The sequence below is a fragment of the Peromyscus maniculatus genome, chromosome 5 (assembly GCF_049852395.1).
Source record: "Peromyscus maniculatus bairdii isolate BWxNUB_F1_BW_parent chromosome 5, HU_Pman_BW_mat_3.1, whole genome shotgun sequence".
Lineage (NCBI taxonomy): Eukaryota > Metazoa > Chordata > Mammalia > Rodentia > Cricetidae > Peromyscus > Peromyscus maniculatus.
Window position 1 is genome coordinate 110,490,021 of NC_134856.1, and position 15,917 is coordinate 110,505,937.

Below are 15,917 nucleotides of genomic sequence, written 5' to 3' on the forward strand. Positions count from 1 at the left end.
GCCACCACCACCCAGCTCTTTTTCTTTTCTTTTCTTTTCTTTTTTTTTTTTAATGTTTTTGTTTTGTTAACCTGGAAAAGTGATGAAGATTTTTAAATAACCACACTTTGGAGTTTAAAATTGCAACTATGAAAAATGTACAAAGGAGACATACACGATGTCATCACAGGTCAGAAAGCTTTGATCTTATCAGGGAGGCCATGGAAGCCTTCCTGGAGGAAGTGGTTCTAAAGCAAAGACCTGAAGAAAGAAGGAAGTTTATGTTCAGAGAACAGAGCAGAGTGTCCATACCACAGGCAGGAAATGACACTATTAAAGGACAGTGACGAAATGCTGAGATAAGATTGAACTAATAAGGGCAGGCTAGACCATATGGGCTCATAGGTCATGCTGAGAAGTGTCCTGCTATTTATTTTATTCTAAAGGCATCACGACACTGATGAAGAGTTTTAGTGAGGCAGACGTGAGAGGTCGGGGCTTGGATAAAATACTGAAGTCGCTGGCGAGGGTAGAACTAGGTGTGGTCACCCCTTGTCCACACAGCCACTGCCCGTCTTCTGGACTCACCTATGAAACACACACTGTGCTCACTCACAGCATTCCACAGATTTCAATTATGATCCATCAGTTGCTATTTGCTAAAAACATTACACAAATTGCACACAGGATGAAGTTGTTAGAGTCTAATTTACACTGGAACGTATCTCCGTTTCCAGGCAACGTCATCGCACGGTATAATGATGGCTCTGACCCTCTGTGTCTTCCACAATCTGGCTAGTGAAATGAACGCAGGGAACCATTTCTGTGTGTTCAGGCCAGTATCACAGCTATTACATCCAACCTGGGAATAAAACCCATTTTTAATGCACCATTTGATAAGAACACTTAACCTCGGTACGTACTGTAATTAGAGTGATAATTAGAACCGCACAAGAACCTCTTAAGACTCGAATATGTTTGAAATTCACCTAGATGAAAATCGCATTATCTAAGACCAACCCAAGGTACTTTTTTTCCCTTTCAAGTTTACCTTGATGCTGCTTCCCTATCCCAAACCCTTTGTGATCTAGGGGGAAAGAATAAGAATTTTGTAGGTAGCGTATCACACAGAGCTGGTAGGCTTAGCTGAAAATTGCTTTAGTTATTTGAAGGGGCGGAAATCCTTAATTTTGAAATGAACTCTGAAGGCCAAGGGATGGAGAAGATGAAGTGAGTTGCATATGCAGAGAGGAGAATCTGTTCTTGTGTGAATCCACTCATGAAATGTTAAAATATGCATACGAAAATTGTGTTCCTTAATCTCTGAAGAAACACTTATCACCAAGAATCCTTTAATTCTCTTCCTTTGCTTGATTTATTAGCTTATGAAATTATGTTAATAGCCTTCATGGTAATGGTTGGGGGGCTCCAGTGACCTGATTTTAATAATGAAGTAATTTATGCAATAAATGCAATCAGCATCTACGGGTCTCACTTAACAGAACATGTTGGTGATTAGCCAGTGCTAAAACAAGGGGCTGTCGGCATGGGGCGACACATGGGATTCTCCAGAGAAATCAGCACGGCTGCTGGGCAGGAGGTGCGGCCACCCAAGGCATCTAATCCCCGCTGCAAACGCAATGCCAGAGCTAGAGACTAAATCGGAGCTTAATGAACCAACTGCCCGGTGAGCTTGGTCCGAGTATGAGGGCCTCCTTGCCTTTGTGGGAAGAGAGGGGGTGGTTCTTTGAAAGAAATTGGGCTGTGAAGAAAACTGCCTCCAGGGAGGTAGGAGCCCAGGGAAAAGAAGTCCTCCTGGGAGGTGACGGGAGTGGACCCTTCTGGATAAATTAAGGTCATTGGCTCTGCAATTATAAAATCAACATCCTAGAAACAGCACTGAGACTCATATTGTGTGCTAGCTAGTCTTGTGCTGGCTTTTGTGATATGATCTCAGCCTTTTGGCTAAGATCGAGTGGAGAGTATTACGTTTTCATCTCTTGTGTATGTGTATACATGTTCACGCATGCGCAAGTGTGTTCATGTGAGGCTAGAGCTCAACCTCAGGTATTGGTTCTTACACGCTGTCCACATGGCTTTTTAAGACAGTTTGTCACTTGCTGATTAGGCTGGAGTGGCTGGTCAGTGAGACTCCAGGAGTCCACCTGTCTCTGCTTTCCAGGCACCAAGATTACAAGTATGCCATCATAACCAGTTTTTGTATATGGGTCCTGGGGATGGAGTTCATGTCCTCATACTTCTGTGGCAAGTATGTCACTGACTGGTGGTTTTCCTAAGTATTCTTCCTATTAACCTCCCTTCCTCCCAGCTAGCCTATATTAGTCTGTTTTCTTCCAGATCTCCCAGAAATGGAGGCTGGTTGGTCTGCCATTGTCCCTTTCCACCGACCATGCATATTCCAAGTGAAAGCCTGTGAAGAGCAAACTGTATAGGAGCAGGAGTTTCCAGTAGGGCCCTGATATGATACCATCGTACCATTGTCCTATCCAGATATCCACCCTGGAAGATACCCTTTCACAGATTTATTTTAACATTGTCAAAGTTTGACTGTGAAGTATCCTGTGCAGAATCTTGTGTTTGACTCCTTGGTCCCCAGCTCGTGGTGCTGCTTTGGGAGGTTGTTAAACTTTTCAGGATGAGGGGTTGTTGAACTTTTAAGGAGTGAGGACCAGACGGAGTTGGTCACTGGGGCAAGCTTATGGGTCAGAGCTTGGGAAGAATTCTAGGCTGAGTCTTGCTCTCTGCTTCCTGGTCCCAGGGGACTGTGACTAGCTCCTACTACACTGGACCCTAGCTGCCCTGCCTCCCTTACCCTGACATGCCAAGAAAAATAAATTCTCCCTTGTAAGTTGCACCTTGACAGGTTATTGATCAATAACATTCAATATCAAATCTGCTTTGTCATGAGAGGTAAAATACCTATGTAGCTAAGTTTTAAACTGTGATATAAGCAACAAACAAAATTCCACTACATTTGCTTTGAAATTGTAGTTCCTGAGTTCATAAATGCTTCTGTCTATACTTGCTTACGGTATTGGTCAAGATGCTTGACTCTTGGAGAATGGTTCAAATTTGTCTCTATTAATTTTTTTCTTCTAAATCTAAATGAATGGGCTCTGTGATGGTTAACTTGGAATATCCAGGTTAAACATGATTTCTGGGTGTTTCTGGGAAGTTGCTTCCTGATGAGATCAACATCAGAATTCATGAATCAGTGTAGATGACATCCAAACTCCGAGGGGCATCCAAATTCGGAGAACTAGACTAAGGTCTAAAGAGAAGGAACACTGCTCTACTTCCTCCTTTCTGCTGCTCTTTGAGCTGGGACATCATCTGATCCTGGACTGAGGTTCCATGGGTCTTTGGCTTTCTGACTTGTACAGAAATGAGAAGTCTACCTCTCCTGAGACTCCAATTGTGTCAATGGCAGATTGTGGAGCTCCTTATCCCCGAAGACCATGTGATCCAACTTCTCACTATAAATCTCTCCCTCTTCTACAACTGCACACACACACACACACACACACACACACACACACACACACACACACACCTAATGTGAGTACTAACTTTATGCTAAAATCATAAAGTGTTTAAAGTTTGGGAGACAGAGACAGAATATGCTCTCTAAGAAAAACATACAAATCATGAGCACAATTTTAATTCCCCAGTCCAAGTATAATTGGCTTCCTGGCTATATTAGGACTGTGGACGTCTCCTGTCTCAGGTGAAGCCTAACAAGATTTACACCTTTCTTTGGAAGTATATAAAGGTGCTTATGCATTCACAGTACAGCATGAAGCAAAATGCCTTTGGGAAGCTTCGTGTGCAGTCTGCAACAGAAGCTGCACCTAATTACATAACGTCAGAGATCAGCAGCGATGCAATGCCTTGCATGCTGTAGCATCTGCTAGCTGCTGCACCTGGCACTGTGTAGGTGCTGAGTCTGACCACCGTTCTCTCTTTACTCCCCACTTCCAAAAAGCTCCTCAAAGTATTGTCCCCACCTTATAATCACATAATAACTGTCAAGAGACTTTTGCTTAAGGGGCCTCCTGGCAGTAGGATCAGGATGCATCCCTGGTGCATAAACTGGCTTTTTGGAGTCCACTACCTGTGGTGGGACACCTCACACAGCCTTGAGGCGAGGGAGGGGCTTGGACCTCCTTCAACTGAATGTACCAGGCTCTGCTGACTCCCCATGGGAGGCCTTACCTTCTCGTAGGAGGGAATGGGGGGTGAGTTGAGGTGGGGGAAGGCTGGAAGGGCAGGAGGACAGAAGAGGGGGATCTGTGATTGGTATGTAAAATGAATTAAAAAAATTCTTAATAATAATAAAAAAGAAACAGAGACTTTTGCATCTGCTTTCCCTGCATTTTTAAGCACAATATCTGGATTGTCTATCCATGGTCACCAAGGATGGCTTTAGCATGTGATATAACAAATATAATTAATGAAATTGCAAGGGCATCAATTCCTTTAAAAAGAAATAACTCCCTATGTTATTTGAGCTATCTCTTATCACACATAATTTTCAGGAATTTTCCATGTAGCAATAATATTTTATGAAGACTAAGAAAATGTATACCATTTTCTAACATCAAAATGGAAAGTAACAATTTAACCACAGTATGATGCTAAGTAATAGCCCCAAGATGAATGGCTATTTCTGTTGAGTTTATCAAATTTCATATTATATATACATCTATATATATGTATATGTGTATTTCTATTTTTACACACATATATATCTGGTTTTGTGTGTGTGTGTTTGTGTGTGTGTGTGTGTGTGTGTGTGTGTGTGCACTAGAGAGAGAGGGAGGGAGGGAAGAAGGGGAGAGGGGGAGGGAGGGGGGAGAGACAGAGAGCATATGAGGGCATGTTCCTGTGTTAGGGTGTATGTACATCTGGAGGTCAGAACTACCTAGGTTTGCTTGTAGGCAAGTCTATGGGGTTTGTCTTGACTGTTAATTGAGGTAGGAAAACCCACCCTGAATGTGGGCAGCACCATTCCTGAGTTGAGCCTGAGACTCTATGAGTAAATAAAGCAGCAGCAGGCAGGCAGTACGGGTATACACACCCCTGTCTCTGTGGCTCCCGGCATTTATAAACTATAATCTGCAATTGTAAGCCGAATAAACCCTTCCTACTTCAAGTTGATTTTACTAGGATATTTCTTAAACACAATTTCTTTATTGATTCTTTGGGAATTTCACATCATTCACCCTAATTCTACTCACCTTCTGCCCCCTCATAACCACCCCCAAAAAGAAAATTAAAAAAAAAAAATCAAACCAAACTACATCAAAGCTTTTTTTTTTTTTTTTTTTTTTTTTTAACCACTGGAACATTCTCACTGGCCTGGAACTCACCAAGTAGGGTAGCCTGGCTGGCTTGCAAGCCCCTGGGATCTGACTGTCTCTGCTTCCCAGTGCTGGGATTACAAGCACAGGCCACTGCTGTGGAATATTATTTGAACTATGTAAAGATGTGTTACATTTGCTTATGCTGTGGAATATTACTTTATGTGAAGGTGTGTTACATTTGTTTCTGCTGCCTTTGTTAATGATGTAAAATCTGTTACATTTGTTTAACTATGTAAAGATGTGTTGCATTTGTTTCATCTTGCCCGCCTAAGGCACCTGATTGGTCAAATAAAAATCTGAAAGGCCAATAGCCAGGCAGGAGAGGGATAGGTGGGGCTGCAAGCAGAGGGAACATTTAGGAGGAGAAATCTAGGAAAGAGAGAGAAGGAAAAGAGAATGAGAGAGAAAAAGAGAGACATGCCTAGAGCCAGAAGCCAGGCAGCTGTCAGCCAGCCAGCAGGGAAGTAAGATATACAGAAAGAAAGGTAGAACTCCCCGAAGCAACATGTAGATAAAGAGAAACAGATTAAAATAAGAGTTAAGATAAGGCTGGGCATTCTTAACTAATAATAAGTCTCCGTGTCATGGTTTGGGAGCTGGTTGGGGGCCCAAACGAAAGCCTGCTACAGGCCATCACATCCAGCTTTTTACAACAGGGTCAAACTCAGGGCCTCACGCTTGCAAGACAAGAAATTCTACTGACTGAGGTAACTCCCCAGCCCACATTGTGCTTTCTAAACGAGTTATTTGGGAATTTCATACAATGTGTTTTGATCATATTCACCCAGCTCCTCCAGACCATCTTACCCATCCAACTTTGTGTCCCCCTTTTTTAAAAACCATGCTCAGTTTGTGCTGCCCACATATTCTTGGAAGCATGGCCTTCTACTTGAATGTGGTCAACTTGTCAGGGGCTACGCTCTTAAGAAAACTGAATTCTCCCTCTTTCAGGAGCTCCCAGTTGCCCACAGCATCTCTGCTGGTGGTGGGACTTCACGTCTTCCTCCACTCTCCATGCAGGACTGGCCACGCTGTCCTAACCACTGTGCCACAAGCTGCCTTTTGAGACAATGCATCGTTCTGTAGCCCACACTCCCCTGGAACTTGTGGCAAACTTCTTGTCTCTGCCTCTCAAGTGCCGGGGTTGCAGATGTACCCACCATGCCCATATCTTCACATAGATTCTAAAATTACTGTTGTCACTGCAGGTTAGTGACATTTACCAACTGGAGTTCTCAACCTCACAAGGACAGTTTTCTGCCATTTTTGTGGTTAAATCCTGTACTTTGTGAAGAAAGAGGCGATTGACGGAGCAGCAGATGGTTGGAAGTCGCCATTCTTCGTTCCCCACTGAGTTCCTGGCTCCCCACAACCCCCTCCTTCACTTGGGAGTCATCTCTGTGCTCCATAAGCCCTCTCTCCTCTGCTGCCCAGGGGCTCTCTGCCCTTCGAGACACAGGCCAGTGGATAGCTACTCCCACCATCTTGGAAGGACAGCTCTGTGATTCTTAGGTTGGAGGAACAGCTGAAACCTTTCCCCTGTGGCATGGAACCCCTCACCCTGTAAGAGATTCTGCCCTCTCTGTGGCTTGCAGGACAGCGGCGACTCTCCACTCCCCACCCTTCCTCAGAAGTGTCCGCTGCCTCTGGATTTCCAAGAGTGACTGGGCTCCAGGAGCTTCTCCTGCCTTCTGACCTGCCTGATTCTGAAGGTGTTCTTCCTTCTCTGGATTTAAGAAAGTGTTGTAGCATTTGTGACTGCCGAGTAATTTAAACCTGATATTATGTTAAAGGAGATACAATGAAATGAAAAGTTGTAAGTCATTCACATTTATCTGCATAGTTTTGTTTGTGTCTGTGTTCATTTGTATCGGGCGTGGGGGCATTGTGTGAGCATGCCTGTGGAAGCCAGAGGAGGTGTTCCTCAAAATCCATCCACTTTGCTTTTTAAGATGGGGTATCTCACTGGGACCCCTGGCTTGCAAACAGGCTATGCTGGCCGGCCAGGGAACCTTAGGAATCTGCCTGTTTCTCCTCTTCAGTGCTGGGACTACAAGGGAGTTACTATGCTCGGTTTTTGTTTTGTTTTGTTTTAAATGTGGATTCTGATTGAACGCAGATCCACCTGAGTGATCTTCCCAGTCACCCCTAATGTTAAAAGGACTATCTTGAAGTCATTCACTTTCAAGCCAGGGAGGTCACACAAAGGTGACAAAGGTCATACACACTGGCCATCCTTTAGTTTTACAACCCACACTTTACTGTACTCTGTGGCCAGCATGATGACTCTAGCTTGTTTTGTATTTAAACTTGTATTATGAAATGAATGGGTGACTGGAAAAAGAAGAGTTACTTTTGCTAAAATAACCACTGTTGTAGTCTGTGAAGATATTTTTCTAAAAATGGCCAGAAATGGGTTATTTTTAAAGTCTCAGCACCTATATCCAGTACGGAACCACAGCACTGTGGTTGGAAGTGTGGATCTTGGAGGCTGCCTAGCCCAGACACAAATCCGGCCTCTTCCCAAAATACCTGTGTGACCTCGGGCAAGGACCCAGCCCTCGGTCAACCTTGTCACTTCCACATTTCAAGTGAGGCCACCACTTCTCTCTGCAATTGCAGTGAGGCGGAACTGAATTTGTGACTACAAAGCACCGAGAAGTCCCTGCTGTTATTAGAATGACCATGGCATGCCCCGTCTCATCCACAAAACGCCACTCACCCACTGTTTACAGGCTCTGCCAGGAAGAAAAGCTTTGCATCTTGCTTTCTCTCTAAATCACTTTCCCCTCCACTATTCAAACACTAGTCCAATTTGGCACATTTAAAAAAAAAAAAAAAAGGTTATTACCAAAATAGCCCATGGAAGTGTATGTTTTACTTTAAAAAGTGTGTGTATTTGTTTGTTTGTTTATTGTGTGTTTATGTTTTCGTGTATGTAAGTGTATGTTCATATGAGTGTGGGTGCTTGTTAGGCCTAGAGGTCAATACTGGGTGCATTTCTCAATCACTCTCCACCTTAGCATTTGAGACAGAGTCACTCACTGAACCTGGAACTTAATTCAGCAAGGCTAGCTGGCCACTGAGTCCCAGGGATCCCCCTGTCTCTGCGTCCCTGACACTGGAATTATCAGTGTCCTTGGCTTTTGATGCGATCACTGTGACCCTGAACTCAGGTCTCCATATTGGTTAGGGCAAATGCATGATACACTGAGCTACCTCCCCCGACTGGATTGAATGTTTTAAATGTGACCCTAAGAGTTCTTAAGAGTCAGACTCTTTTAGACCTTTCAACTCTGTTTGAAGCCCCGTGTTCTAGAAAACAGGTCACAGTGGGTGGCTCTGTAGGCTTCTTCAGAGCAACAGCCCTGGGAGACCAGAGGAAAGGAAGGTGTTCGCCTTTGCCCTGCAAGAAGTTTGCTTCCCACATAGAAAGTAGGGGTAGCTATGGTTGCATCAAGCTTTGAGGAAATGATGATCTGGTTTGTGGAAAGAATTAAAAATCATCTATCCAAAGCAGTTTTGCAACGTGGCATGTGGGAAGAAGGGAGGAAAGGTCACTGTTTCTCCTCCACCTCGTCACGACTACTCTCCAACCTGACATTTCTTAATCTGAGTTTCTTTTCCAGGTCATTAATTCGATTTCCCAATGTTTCCCAGCCTTTGAAAGCCTCAGTTTAAGAAACCATCATCCACATCATTTTCCCTTCTTGCTCAGTTTTTTCTCATGCCAGCTTGATGTTTTTGTTTTTAATCCCCTTTCCAACACTATTTTTGTCTCCTGCCTGACCTCCTTCTCTGCATCCACCCACGCTAATGTAACTTAACATACCAATTCTGAAGCTCCTAAAAGAAACAAACAGAGAAGCAGGAAAGCATCCCTCAGAGACTGTGGGGGACACAGAACAACAAAACTGAAGCTTATTGATACCTTTGCAGCTGAAAAGCAACAAACCATTACACCAAAAAAACTTACCACCTTAAAAGCTTACTTACCACCTTAAAAACAGGAAAAACTGAGTCTGCCTTGAGTGCATCATGCTACCCCCACAGCTTCTCTGTGTTCATCCCCAGTGTGCCCACTTCTCTCACCACTGAACATGTTTTGCTTTGGCCAATAAGGGGCCCCTATTTTAGGCAAATCAGATCTTCCAGAATATAGAACCCCCTAGGTGAACAAGGAGCTACATTTAAAGAGAGAAAGAGAGTCTCGCTGATCATCATCAAAAGTGACTTGCATAGGTCCTAGGGTTGTCCTTAGGGCTACTTTTATCACCCAGAGCTCTGGGTTGAGACATGTACACACATGTGTTTTGTCACTATGTCTAGGAACATGCAAAAATTGGACCATCTAGCCAAGAACAAATTTAAACTGATTCTCTCTACGAGTGTCTCTCTGCTACTGTGGGCTTTCTTTCTTTCTTTTTTTTTTTTTTTGTCTTTTTTTTTTCTTTTTCCTTTTTTGTCTTTCTCTGTGTATATATGTGTGTATATGAATACACATATGTGTACAGGTGCACATATGCATATGAACTCATGCATGTGGAGGCCAGAGGACAACCTCAGGCATCATATCTTGGGGACCATGGGCTTGTTTTTGTTTTGTTTTGACAAAGGTTCCTACTGGCCTAGATCTTTCCTAGTAGACTAGACTGACTGCCAGTTAACCCCAGGGCTTCCTGTGTGTCTGGCTACCCAGTGCTGGGGTCACAAAAGGTACACCACCATTCAGACAGACAGCTGCTCGGTTCTTCTTTCTCCCCGGATGGAGAGTGGGCCACTTCTTACGTGTCCTGACTCCTCAAACACGCCCCTCTTTGGGAGTAGTCCCAGCATCCAGGACAATGAACTCAGCAGTGGACAGTGATGTGGGGGTCTTTCTAGAGTGCATTTCCACAGGGAATGCCCAGTGTCACTGGCCGCGTAGTCCTTGAAGATGACTGGTGACAGATGACTGCCATTTATATAAAACGTGCCCACTCCCACATTTGATGCTCACAGGAATCTTGAAGGGTGAATCTCCATCTTCATCTTATAGACAAGCCAACCAGAATGCCAAAGTGCAAGGGACTGACCAAGGGCCCTGGGTTCCAGGTTGGTAGTTAGGATGCTAACTCCATTTCACAAATAGGAACTCAGTCTTGACTATGACTCATCTTGGAAGCATGAGTAGGGAAATGTGGAATAAAATTTTGTAGGTTTAAGCAGTGTTTTTTTTAAGCACCCACTGCTTTAAAGTTCATCATTATTATCTTAGTTGTTTAAATAGTAAGGGCCTGAAAATTTGAAAAGTACAGTTAATAGTGTAATGATACGGAGCACAGGAGGCCTTGGTGGGTTGAGCCAAGGTGCCTCTGTGGGTGAGGGAGACAGGCAATACAGTCACAGCAGGCAGGAGTATGATGTGGGAAAGCCACTCATACCATGCAGACACAGCATCCATGTGGAGAGTTTATTATGAGAGAGAGAGAGAGAGAGAGGTGAGAGGGGGAAGAGAGAGAGGTGGGGGAGAGAGAGGGAGGAAGAGAAAGGGGGAAAGAGGGACAGTGGAGGTGTGCACACCTTATGGTGAGAAAGGGAGGAAGGGGAAGAGGAAGAGGAAGAAGGAGGGTTTTTCCCCAAAGGAAGTCTTATGTCAGGATGCAGGGAAGGTCTCCAAGGGGCAGGCCAGAATTCCAACAAATAATACATATAAAATTATTACCGAATGTAAGCATAACTAAGCTTTAGGAATTTTATCAGTGTGTATTAATAAATTAAGGAGTGGAAACGTAGAAATATACCAATATAAACAAAATCCATTAGATACTCATGAAAAAATCAAGCAAGCAAGATCAAACAAGAGAAAAAATTCTCTCTCTCTCTCTCTCTCTCTCTCTCTCTGTGTGTGTGTGTGTGTGTGTGTGTGTGTGTGTGTGTGTATGCACAGACACACACGCACTCTGTAGAATTCTGGGAATTGAATTCAGCCAACACTGTGAGCTGCATTGCCAAGCACTTTAGGAAATTTTAAGACAGAAAACAATTTTTCAGATTCATAAACAATAAATAATAATAATAAAGCACTGGAGAAATTTTCATTAAAATCAGAAAGAGGATTGAACTGCCCAATACCACTACTGTTATTTAAAAAATAGAGACAGCTAGAATGGGTGGCACCTGACAATGGAGGAGGAACGTGCAGAGAGGCCCACAGAGCTAGTTCTACCATGAAGAACACACAGAAGATTCCCTACAGATCCTGGACCAAGATCAGAGAAGTCCACACACAGAGACACTGGAGACCACATGGTGTAAAGACATTAGGATAGTAACCTAGCCAGAGAGAAGGTGTTGAAAATAATGCAGTGACCAGATAGAGATCCTCAAGAAGCCCTACCATATGAATATAAGCTACACCAAGAGCAAGGGCCATATCTTAGGACCCAGCCACAGGCCTCACAGAATCACACACTCCCCTCTTCATGGCCCAGGGCCCAGATGGCAAAATCCTTATTCTAATTTCTTGGGTGAGGTTCTGTGTAGTTTCCTGCCTCAAGCAAAGTCTGACTGGATCAAGAACATGGGCTGATAACACAACACCAGCATACTTTAAGGAAAACAATATAACTAGACTCTCCCTGTGATGAGTCATCTATAATGTCTAACATGCAATAAAAGATTACTAAATAGATAATTAGATTCACAATGGAGGGAGGACAAAGGAAACAGATGCTGAGAGAATGCAGATGGTGAGGTCAGCAACCAAGACTGCAAAGCACCTGCTACAAATATGCTGAAGAATGTGAAAGATACAAAGCAAAAAAATCTCAGTGAAATATGAAGAATATCTGTAGCTAACATCTGTATCTATCACTTATCTTTATCATTGATATCTATGATGCGTTCTTATCTATCATACCTATCTATCAATCACCATCTCTATCTATCTGTCTCTCTGTCTGTCCATCTGTCTGTCTGTCCATCTATCATCTATCATCTACCCATCTCTATCTACATTTGTATTTATCTGTATATATTTACACCTATCACATCTATCATCTTTTTCTATCTAGGTATCTATTTGAAGTCATCTATTTGTCTATTATGTCTTCTATCTATCTATCTATCTATCTATCTATCTATCTATCTATCTATCATGTATCTGTTTATCTAAAAAGCAGTGAGAAATAGTTTCTCTGAAAAGAATCCAGACCCAAAAGTTCTTCGATAGGCTTATTAACAGTCTTACTAGCAGATGATGTGACAGGATAGATAGACAGATAGATAGATAGATAGATAGATAGATAGATAGATAGATAGACAGACAGACAGATAGATAGATAGATATCCAGGATCAGATCAGATAGTTTTAGGGCAGAATTCTACCACACTTTCAAAGAAGAGTTAATGCCAATAATCCTCAAATTATTTCACAAACCAGAAGGAACATTGTCCAATTCATTTTACAAGGCAACAGGTACTCTGATATCTAAACTACTTAAAGACCCAACAAAGAAAGAGAATTACAGACCACTTTTCCCCATAAACATAGATGCAAAAATACTCACTAAAATGCTTGCAAACAGAATCCAAGAATAAATCAAAAAGATCACTCACCATGATCAAGTAGGCTTCATTCCAGAGATGCAGGGATGAGTCAACAGATGTAACTTGATAAATGTAATTCACCATATAAACAAACTGAAAGACAAAACCATATGATCATCTCAATAGATTCAGGAAATGCATTTGACAATGTCCAACACCACTTAATGATAAATGTCCTGGAGATACAAGGGACATACTTAAACATAATAAAGGCAGTTTACTGCAAGCCCATAGCCAACATCAACCTAAATGGAGAGGAACTCAAAGCATTTCCACTAACATCAGAAACAAGACAAGGTTGCCCACTCTTTCCATATCTTTTTTATATAGTACTTGAAGCTTTAGCTAGAACAATAAGAAAACTGAAGGAGATCAAGGTGAAAGGAATTAGTCTAAGCATCTTTATTTGCAGATGATAAGATAGTATTTATAACTTAAAATTTCCACCCAAAACATTCTACAGGGAACTCCTACAGCTGAAAAATACTTCCAGCCAAGTAGCAGGACACAAAATTAACTGCCCCAAATCAGTAGCCTTCCTATTTACAAATGTCAAATAGACTGAGAAAGAAATCAGGAAAAACAACTTTTATAACAGCCTCAAATAGTATAAAAATATCTTGGGTAACTCTAACCAAGGAAGTGAAAGTCTTATATAATAAGAAGATTAAGACATTGAAGAAAGAAATTGAAGATATCAGAAGATGGAAAGATCTCCCATACTCATTAATAAGTGGAATTAATATAGTAAAAATAGCTATCCTACCAAAAGCAATCTACAGATTCAGTGTAATCTTCATCAAAATTACAATATAAGTTTTTTTCACAGAAATCAAAAGGGCAATTTTTGGTTTCATTTGGAAAAACACATACACATAAAAACAAAAAACAAAGCAAAAAACCCCACAGGATAGCTAAAACACTCTTGAATGATAAAAGAACTCCTGAAGGTCTCACCATCCCCAACCTCAGATTGTACTATAGAACTATAGTAATAAAAACAGCATGGCATTTGCACGAAAGCAGACATGCTATTCAATGGAATGGAATTGAAGACCTGGAAATAAGTTCACACACCTATGGACACCATACCTATATGTAAAGAGGTACATGTGGCTCTAGTTCCTTTATTTAATTACTTCTCAGGGCATCATGTTTTGAATGCATCATACTTTATATAGATCTCCAAACTTCTCATTTTTAGCTATTAGCGAAACAGAACAAGGGACTGGTTACTCCTCTGATGACCTGATTCTAATTCCCAGCACCCACATGGTGGCTCACAACCATTTGAAACTTCATGTCCCCAGGATCTGATGCCCTCATCTGGCCTCCAAAGACAGCTGGCATGCACATGGTGCACAGATACGCATGCAGGCAAAACACTCGTGCGCATAAAATAAAATTGAAAAGCCGGGCGGTGGTGGCGCACGCCTTTAATCCCAGCACTCGGGAGGCAGAGCCAGGCGGATCTCTGTGAGTTTGAGGTCAGCCTGGGCTACCAAGTGAGCTCCAGGAAAGGCACAAAGCTACACAGAGAAACCTTGTCTTGAAAAACCAAAAAAAAATAAATAAAAATAAAAAAAAATTAAAAAAATAAAATTGAAAAAATAAAGCTAAAGTCAGACCAAAACAACTCTTCAGTGGTTAACTTCATATACATCTTTTTTCTTCTATTGAAAATAGATTTTTTAATACAATATATTCTGATTACAGTTCTTCCCCATCCCCCCTCCCATCTGGATCCACTCCCTTTCTGTCTCTGATTAAAAAACAAATAGGCATCTGAGTCAAAAACCAAACAAATCAGAATATGATAAAACAAACAAGAAAAAGCCAAAGGAAAAGCACAAGAATCACACAGAGACACACACGTTCATGTACTCAGGAATCCCATAAAACCCCTAAAACAAAGTGATAGCTCTTGGATCCCATCTGGTACAGACCATGTAGGCCTGTGCCTCCTGCCTCAATCTCTGTGAGTTCATGTGTGTGCCAGCCCTGGTGTGGTTAGAGGTCTTGTTTCTCTGGTCCTTCACCCCCTCTGGCTCTTACAATTTTTCTGCCTCCTCTTCTACAGAGTCCCCTGATCCCTGACAGGAGGGATTTGATGAAGACATCTCATTTAGGACTGAGAGTTCTAAGGTCTGTCACTCTGCACATTTTTCAGCTGTAAGTCTCTGTATTTGTTTCCATCTGCTACAGGTGGAGGTTTCTTTAATGATGGATGAGGGAGACCTGTATCTATGAGTATAGTAGAATATTGTTAGGAGTCACTTCATTACTTTGTTCCTTTAGCAGAAAAATAGTATTTGATTTTCCCCTAGACCCTGGCCTGTCTAGTCTCAGGCTCTTGGCCACCCAAGTAAAGCTGGGAATGGGTTCCATCTCATGGAGTTGGCCTTAGATCAGACAGTGGTTGGTTGCTCCCACAAGCTTTGTGCCACTACTGTATCCATGTATCTTGCAGGCAGATCTTCAGCAATAGTGTTTTGTTCCTTTGTAGAGTACTACCAATATTGTTTACAATAGCCTAGGTTAATTTAGGGTTCCCAAGGGACCCCTCTGGCCAACAACTTGACTAGATATAACTCATCCCTGGTACTGGACGCTTCATTTGGTGACAAGAGATGACCATTTGGTGCTCCATCCCCACGGTTATTTGGTGATTTCATTTGATCACCTTCATATGTGGATAGACTATGAGAAGATTCTACCATACTGTTTTTATTAAGTGACCTCTCAAATGGCCCTTCATTTTACCTGTGCATTTCTATATTTCTCCCCTTGTCTCCCTCTTCCCTCACTCTCCTCATTTGATCCTGAATTCAGCCCCATTGCCTCATTTGTACATAACAATCTAGTCTATTTCCCCTTCCTATGGTGATCCAGTCCTCTCTCCTCTAGTCCCTTACTCTATAGCTAACCTCTGTGGTTATATGGATTGTAGCTTGCTTGTCA